Source organism: Hyperoodon ampullatus, assembly GCF_949752795.1.
Source record: "Hyperoodon ampullatus genome assembly, chromosome: 8".
Lineage (NCBI taxonomy): Eukaryota > Metazoa > Chordata > Mammalia > Artiodactyla > Ziphiidae > Hyperoodon > Hyperoodon ampullatus.
This window is the reverse complement of record NC_136921.1, coordinates 109955961-109964341: the sequence shown is the minus strand read 5'-3', so window position 1 is coordinate 109964341 and position 8381 is coordinate 109955961. Positions and strand designations below refer to the sequence as shown.

The 8381-nt window shown below is 37.0% G+C and overlaps 1 pseudogene across 1 annotated transcript; it reads right to left on the bottom strand.

The window, feature by feature from the left end:
* On the bottom strand, window positions 1-1159 carry LOC307056833 (small ribosomal subunit protein mS31-like; annotated as a pseudogene). The gene has a single exon. The product of its transcript is annotated as a small ribosomal subunit protein mS31-like (transcript).
* Window positions 1160-8381: the final 7222 nt, after the last annotated feature.

Sequence of the window (8381 nt, the reverse complement as noted above, 5' to 3'; positions counted from 1 at the left end):
TCAATTGAACTGTATGCCGCTTTCTTTTAGAATGTCCTATTTTTCATTAAAATAATTTCTAAACCACTCTACATGTTCAACCTTCTGTTTAACACTCAGATATGGGTTTTTGGAAAGGCCACATGTCATCAACTCCATGAAGTGGCGAATTGGTCCTTGTTTTGTAAAATCCTCCAGGCATTTATCCAGAAATATATGTTCATGAAATTCTGAACCATCATCATCAAAACCTGCTTCGTTGTTAGTTGGGAACTCCCACAATTTCCCCTCTTTTGTTAACTGGATCATCTCTTCAAAACCATTCTGAAAGGGTTGTTCATTGATTGCCGCTAACTGCTTAGAAAATTCTACATCCCAAAGAGAAGGTGCTGCCTGTTTCAGGTGCCTCTTCAGTAACTGTCTTAAGATCAAAAATATTAAGCCTCTTCCCCTTCAATATATTTTTCCTAAAACTTTTTCTCAGATCAGCAGCCTTCTCTTGGCCAACAAAATCATTAGTCCCTTCATCAAACTGAATCTGACGCACTGGTCTTGTGCTAACTCTCGCTTTGGCAGATCTGGCAACTTTCATATCTGATATGATCTTAGTGAAACTAATTTTAGATCCCTCTCCATCCTTCTGTGCCCTCGAGGCTTCCTCGTGCTGCTGGAGCTGCTTGAGCAGCTCTTACTTGGTCATCTGCTTGTCAAAAGGGAGAGAGTCTGCAACCGTGGATGCAGCAGCCACCAACTCCGGGCTCAGGGACTCACTTCTCTTTTGGGGGCATCTTCTGGAGCTTTCTTAAGTCTGCCAGTTGAAGCCTCCAAACTTTTAAGTTGGCTTCTGTTGGGTGGCTTTGTTGTTTGTACATTTACTGTGCTTAATTCAACTTTCATTCCCTTAAGAATATTTTACGTCTTTTTACGTATTCTCCTTTACACTGTGTTGGCTCTCTGTCTCCTTGGAAATCTCTAGGGTTGGAACAGACTGCTCATCTTTCCTGCTATAGATCACGATGTTAGTGCCAAAATATCTTTGGATATTATTTTTTGTCTTGACCGTGTCATGCAGAGACGCGAGTAGCACGATGGCGGCCGCCGATACCTCTGGGCCTCCGGAGCACAAAGGGAGGCGGGAAAGGGGGCGAAGAGGGAGCAGAGCCGAGAACCTCGGAAACATTGAGGAGAAACAAACAGAACAGAATTGGGCACACAGGGGCGACGACGCGTCCTCTAAATATTGGATATTTTTAAAGCAGTATTGCTCATAGTAATATGGGGATGAATATAAGGAAATGGAATTTTGACTTGATATCTATTGTTTTGACTGTTCATCATCTATCTCCTCTTCATTGGCAATGAAATGGTGAGTTCCCTTTGGAAAACTAACCTTTGTTTCTCATGCTCTCTTGATTCTACCCCTTTTTTTTTTTTTTTCTGTACGCGGGCCTCTCACTGCTGTGGCCTCTCCCATTGCGGAGCACAGGCTCCGGACGCGCAGGCTCAGTGGCCATGGCTCACGGGCCCAGCCGCTCCGCGGTATGTGGGATCTTCCTGGACCGGGGCACGAACCCGTGACCCCTGCATCGGCAAGTGGACTCTCAACCACTGCGCCACCAGGGAAGCCCTACCCTTTTCTAATTAAGAGGAATGTGACTCACTAGGCCAATTAGACGCTTCCTGTTGGGAATTTGAATCTTGAGCAGCATGATGAGAATAACAAAATGTTTGGAGCTCATTTATCCCAATAATAGTGGCCTGAAAAGTCCGATCAGTTCGGCTGCCTTGGTCCCAGAAGATGCCTTGTGTCCTGTCCTCTGTATTACCTGATTACACTGCTTTCCTTTATTTGTGCCATACCAAATTCTTCCAGTAACTTTGCCCTCCTTTTCTAAGTTAATCAGAATTGTTTTCTGCACACAAGTGCCTAACCAACTGGTGATTTTTATACAGAAAGCACATGGAATAATAGGTAAATCTTTTCATTTTTTTAATTTTAATTTTTAATTGTTGTTTTTATAGAAATACATTTTATATTGGAGTATAGTTGCTTTACAATATTGTGTTAGTTCATAGTGTACAGCAAAGTGAATCAGCTATATGTATACATATATCCACTCTTTTTTGCATTTCTTTCTCATTTAGGTCAACACAGAGCATTGAATAGAGTTCCCTGTGCTACACAGTAGGTTCTCATTAGTTATCTATTTTATACATAGTATCAATAGTGTATATATGTCAATGCCGATCTCTCCCAATCCATCCCATCCCACCACTTTCCCCCTTGGTATACATACATTTGTTCTCTACGTCTGTGTCTCTATTTCTGCTTTGTAAATAAGATCATCTATACCAATTTTTTCAGATTCCACATATATACCTTAATATATGGTATTTGTTTTTCTCTTTCTGACTTATCTCACTCTGTATGACAGACTTTAGGTCCATCAATGTCTCTACAAATGACCCAATTTCATTCCATTTTATGGCTGAGTAATATCCCATTGTGTATAAGTACCACATCTTCTTTATCCATTCCTCTGTTGATGGACATTTAGGTTGCTTCCATGTCCTGGCTATTGTAAATAGTGCTGCAATGAACACTGGGGTGCATGTATCTTTTTGAATTATTGTTTTCTCTGGGTATATGCCCAGTAGTGGGATTGCTGGGTCATATGGTAGTTTTATTTTTAGTTTTTTAGGGAATCTCCATACTGTTCTCCATAGTACCAATTTACATTCCCACCAACAATGCATGAGGGTTTCCTTTTATCCACACCCTCTGCAGCATTTATTGTTTGTAGATTTTTTGTTGATGGCCATTCTGACTGGTATGAGGTGATACCTCATTGTAGTTTTGATTTGCATTTCTCTAATACATAATGATGTTAAGCATCTTTCATGTGTAATGAAATTTCTGCTTGTGCTAAACTTATCTACTGCAGTGGTTCCAAAAACTGGCTTCAAATTAAAGTCAATGAACTTTAAAACCATGTTAATTGCCAATTAATTCAGACTCTTGGTCATGAAGACCAAGCAAAAATGTGTTTAGTTTGTTTGTTTTATTGTTGTTGTTGTCAGTGCTTTTCATTTTAGCTTATTTTTTTAAAATGTGGTTTTATTCTGTCATTTCAAAGAAAACATCTTTTATTGTGAGTTCTAAAAAAAATATTCCATATTCCCCTCCCTTTTCCTAAGGTCATACAGTCTTAAAGTATGGTTTACCTCAATTTTTATAATATCTTTTATCTTGGGTCAGTAGTAGTTTTATGTGTTTTATTTTTATAGAAAGATTTATAAACAGTATAAAATATCAAATAATTTATCAAGATTTATATTGAAAAATGTAGTCCCCTGACTCTTTCATTTCCTATTCCTATTTTCCCTTCTCTGTCTTTGAACTAAGCTTCTCCTTCTGGTATTTATTTCATATTATTAAGTAAATAGTCATTTTTTCCTAATTTTTCAGTTTTACATAATAAGTATTGTAATTATATTAGTCAGTGTTTTTCAGAGAACCAGTACCAATGGGATATATATTATTATTTATATTATTATTGTATAAGTGTTATGTATTATCTTACTATATATGTTCCTATTGTAGGATATATATCAATTTATTTATTTATTATATATTTATCATTTCTTTATATACATATTATAAGGAATTGGATCATGTGATTATGGAGGCTGAGACGTCCCAAGATCTGCAGTTGGCAAGCTGGAGACCCAGAAGAGCTGATGGTATAGGTTCTAGTCTGAGTTTGAAGACAGAAGACCAATACATTAACTTGGAATCAGTCAGCCAGAGAAAGCAAATTCTTTCTTACTCAGCTTTTTTATTCTAGTCAGGCTTTCAATGGTTTGGATGAAGCCCACCTACATTGAGGAGAGCAATTTGTTTTACTTAGTCTACTAATTTGAATGTTAATCACATCTAATTATGCTAAGAAGAGAGCAAATAATGTGTGATCTCTCATCTGCCTATCTATCTATCTTTGGAGCTGGAGCCCCATCCCTTATTCAATGCTGTCACTACTATTGGGCTCATGTCACTCTAATTCAGTTATATTACCCTAACGTTGCCACTGTCTACTTCACAGAGGCAAGGTTCTGTAAGCAATTGTTTAGTTTTCTTTTGGTTATGATTAATGATTCTTGGCTTTGGAGTATATTTACACAGTAAGCAAGACAAAGCCAGATAAAGAAGAATCTCAGTCTCAAAATCAGTGTCATGGAAAATATTAGTGATTAATAAAATTCCATCTGACAACTTAGATATGCAATATGTTAAATTGGAAATAACAATGAAAATAAATAAAAAGAATATCTTTTCTCATGTTCTCAGTGAAAGAAGTCCAATAAAAATTCAGCAAACTTCCTTAACACCAATACACATTTCCCAATTATTTTGTTTTCTGATGTGTTCTCTCATAAAAAATAGCAATGCCCTGTGGAGCATGATTGATTCCATGTTTTGGGGCAGGAAAAATTTAATTTGGACTTTGAATATACTATTATTGTCAGAAGGAAGGATTCTTTCAAGGCTGCCTGGTGGGAGATGGCTAATATTAAAAAGACAAAAGGAACCATATTAAAGGGGCTTATAATGGCTGACTGTGACAATTTTAAATTAATGATGACAGGAAAAAACTCTCAGAATTAATGGAAACAAATTCAGTTCTTCAAAGGCCATGATTTCATAGTAACATATGAAACTGAGAGGACTTCTCTTGTGGCACAGTGGTTGAGAATCCGTCTATACCAATGCAGGGGACATGGGTTCGAGTCCTGCTCAGAGAAGATCCCACATGCCATGGAGAAACTAAGCCCATACGCCACAACTACTGAGCCTGCGCTTTAGAGCCTGTGAGTCACAACTACTGAGCCCGCACTCCTAAGAGCCCATGCTCTGCAACAAGAGAAACCATCACAATGAGAAGCTTGTGCACTGCACCAAAGAGTGGCTCCTGCTCGCTGCAACTAAAAAAAAAAAAAAAAGCCCACTCACAACAATGAAGACCCAACGCAGCCATAATAAATAAATAAGTTAATTAATTAATTAATTTTAAAAAGAAAGTGAGTAATTAACATAAAGTGTATTAATTACAATACAAAAGTAGGAGAGTATTATTGTATATGCATTAACTGTTTTTTTCTATTAAGTATATGTTTTTTATAAACTGCAAAGATTTTCATGTCCTTATTTCTCTCAGAGTAATAGAGAATAATAAATTCTGAGGTGGGGGGAAGGAGTGTTACTTATGCAAATAATTCTAGAGAAGTTAGTGGCTGTACTATGAATAAGAAAAATAAAGTAGTCCCAATGCCGTGTAAAATAGACAGGTTGATGATGGTCCTGCAGTGTGCTTCAGTTTGGTGTATTGGCTAAATTGTTCCACAAAGGAGAATTTTTTTTTTTTTTTTTTTTTTTTTTTTTGTGGTACATGGGCCTCTCACTGCTGTGGCCTCTCCCGTTGTGGAGCACAGGCTCCGGACGCACAGGCTCAGCAGCCATGGCTCACGGGCCCAGCCGCTCCGCGGCATGTGGGATCTTCCCAGACCGGGGCACGAACCCGTGTCCCCTGCATCGGCAGGTGGACTCTCAACCACTGAGCCACCAGGGCAGCCCCATAGAGGAGAATTTAACATATAGATGTGATCCTTCATCTAGCATGAAAGACATCTTTTGAAGGACCTACTAAATGGAATTACATACAGATAAAATATCCTTATGTTTGCTTGTTTGTTTCTGTTTTTTCCCAATATTTTTATCCTAGTAAAATACACCTAACATAAAATTTACCACAGTAACCATTTTTAAGTGTACAGTTCAGTAGCATTAAAATTCATGATGATGTCCTACCATCACCACCATCCATCTCCACAACTTTTCATCTTCTATAACTAAAACTCTATACAAGTTAAACAAGAACTCCCCATTTGCTCATTTTACCCCAGCCTCTGGCAACCATCATTACATTTCATCTCTATGATTTTGACTACTCTAAATACCTTATATAAGTAGAGTCATACTGTATGTGTCTTTTATATGACTGACATATCATTTAGCATAATGACCTCAAGGTTCATCCATGTCACAGCATATGTCAGAATTTTCTTACTTTTTAAGTCTGGATAATATTCCGTTATACGTATATACCACACTTTCCTTATCCATTCATCCATCAATGGATACTTGGGTTGTTTCCACATCTTAGCTATTGTGAATAATGCTGCTATGAACATGAGTGTATAGACATCCACATAATTTTAATAATATCTAAGAACAGACAAAACATTAGATTATATAATACTTACCAAAAATAAGAGTGTGCATAATTTGCCTCAAAAACTAGGTTAAAAAAGTCTTACAGGCATACCTCAGAGGCATTGTGAGTTTGGTTCCAAGCCACCACAATAAAGCAAATATCACGATAAAGCAAGTCATACAAATTTTTTGTCTTCCCAGTGGGTATAAAACCTGTATTTTGTGTTTACATTATTCTGTAGTCTATTAAGTGTGCAGTAGTAGCATTATGTCTAAAAAAATAAGGTACATATTTTAATTAAAAATTCTTTATTGCTAAAAAATGAAAACCATCATCTGAGCCTTCAGCAGGTCATAATCTTTTTGCTGGTGGAGGGTCTTGCCTTCATGTAGATGACTGCTGGCTGAAAAGAATGGTGGTTGCTGAAGGCTGGGGAAGCTGTGGGAATTTCTTAAGACAAGAATGAAGTTTGCCCCATTAATTGCCGCTTTTGCAAACGATTTCTCTGTAGCAGGCAATGTTGTCTGATGACATTTTTCTCACAGTAGAATTTCTTTCAAAATTGAAGTCCATCCTCTCAAGCCTGGCTGCTATTTTGTCAACTAAGTTTATATAATATTCTAAATCTTTTATTGTCATTTTCATAGTATTTTGTTACATGTTACAATTGTCATGTCACAATTTTCACAGTATTTTCACCAGGAGTAGATTCTATCTCAAGAAATCACTTTCTTTGCTCATCCATAAGAAGCAAATCCACATCCATTAAAGTTTTATTATGGGGTTGCAGCAATTCAGTCACATCGTCAGACTCCACTTCTTTTTTTTTTTTAACATCTTTACTGTAGTATAATTGCTTTACAATGGTGTGTTAGTTTCTGCTGTATAACAAAGTGAATCAGTTATACATATACATATATCCCCATATCTCCTCCCTTTGTGTCTCCCTCCCACCATCCCTCTCCCACCCCTCTAGGTGGTCACAAAGCAACGAGCTGATCTCCCTGTGCTATGTGGCTGCTTCACACTAGCTATCTATTTTACATTTGGTAGTATATATAAGTCCATGCTACTCTCTCACTTCGTCCCAGCTTACCCTTCCCCCTCCACTTCTAATTCTAGTTTCTTGCTGTCTCAACCACTTGTTACTCCACTGAAGTTTTGAAGCCTTCAAAGTCATTCACCAGAGTTTGAATCAACTTCTTCCAAACTCCTGTTAATATTGATATTTTGACCTCTTTCCATGAATCATAAATATTTTTAGTGGCATCTAGAATGGTGAATCCTTACCAGAAGGTTTTCAATTGGCCTTGCCCAGATCCATCACAGGAATCACTATCTTTGGAAGCTATCACCTTAGGAAATGTACTTCTTAAATAATAAGATGTGAAAGTCAAAATTACTCCTTGATCTGTGGGCTACTGAATGGGTGTTGTCTTAGCAGACATGGAAACAACATTAATCTCATTGTACATCTCCAACAGGGTTCTTGGATGACCAGGTATGTTACATTGTCAATAATCAGCAATATTTTGAAAGAAATCTTTTTTTTTCTGAATAGTAGGTCTCAACAATGGGCTTAAAATATTCAGTAAACCATGTTGTAAACAGATGAGCTGTCATCCAAGCTTTGTTGTTTCATTTATAGAGCACTGGCAAGTAATACTGCTGTTTGGATTTTAAACAATCTTTACATCTTTATGTTGTCTCCTGACTTCTGTCTTTCAATGTATGTGCTCAGTTATCCACTGAAAACTGAAACCCTCCTGTTTTAGTCAAAACCATACAAAAACTTTTGAAATTATCAAGTCACTAACAACAAAATATCAGAAAGAGAAATTAAGGAAACAATCCCATTTACCATCACATGAAAGAAACTGAAAGTGACACAAATAGATAGAAAGATATACTGTGTTCTTGAATTGGAAAAATCAGTATTGTCAAAATGACCATACTACTCAAGGCAATCTGCAGGTTCAATGCAATCCCTATCAAATTACCAATGGTATATTTCACAGAACTAGAACAAAAAAATTTTAAAAATTTGTATTGAAACACAAAAGATGCTTAATAAAGAAAATAATCTTAAGAAAGCAGAATGGAGCTAGAGGAATCAGGGTCCCTGACTTC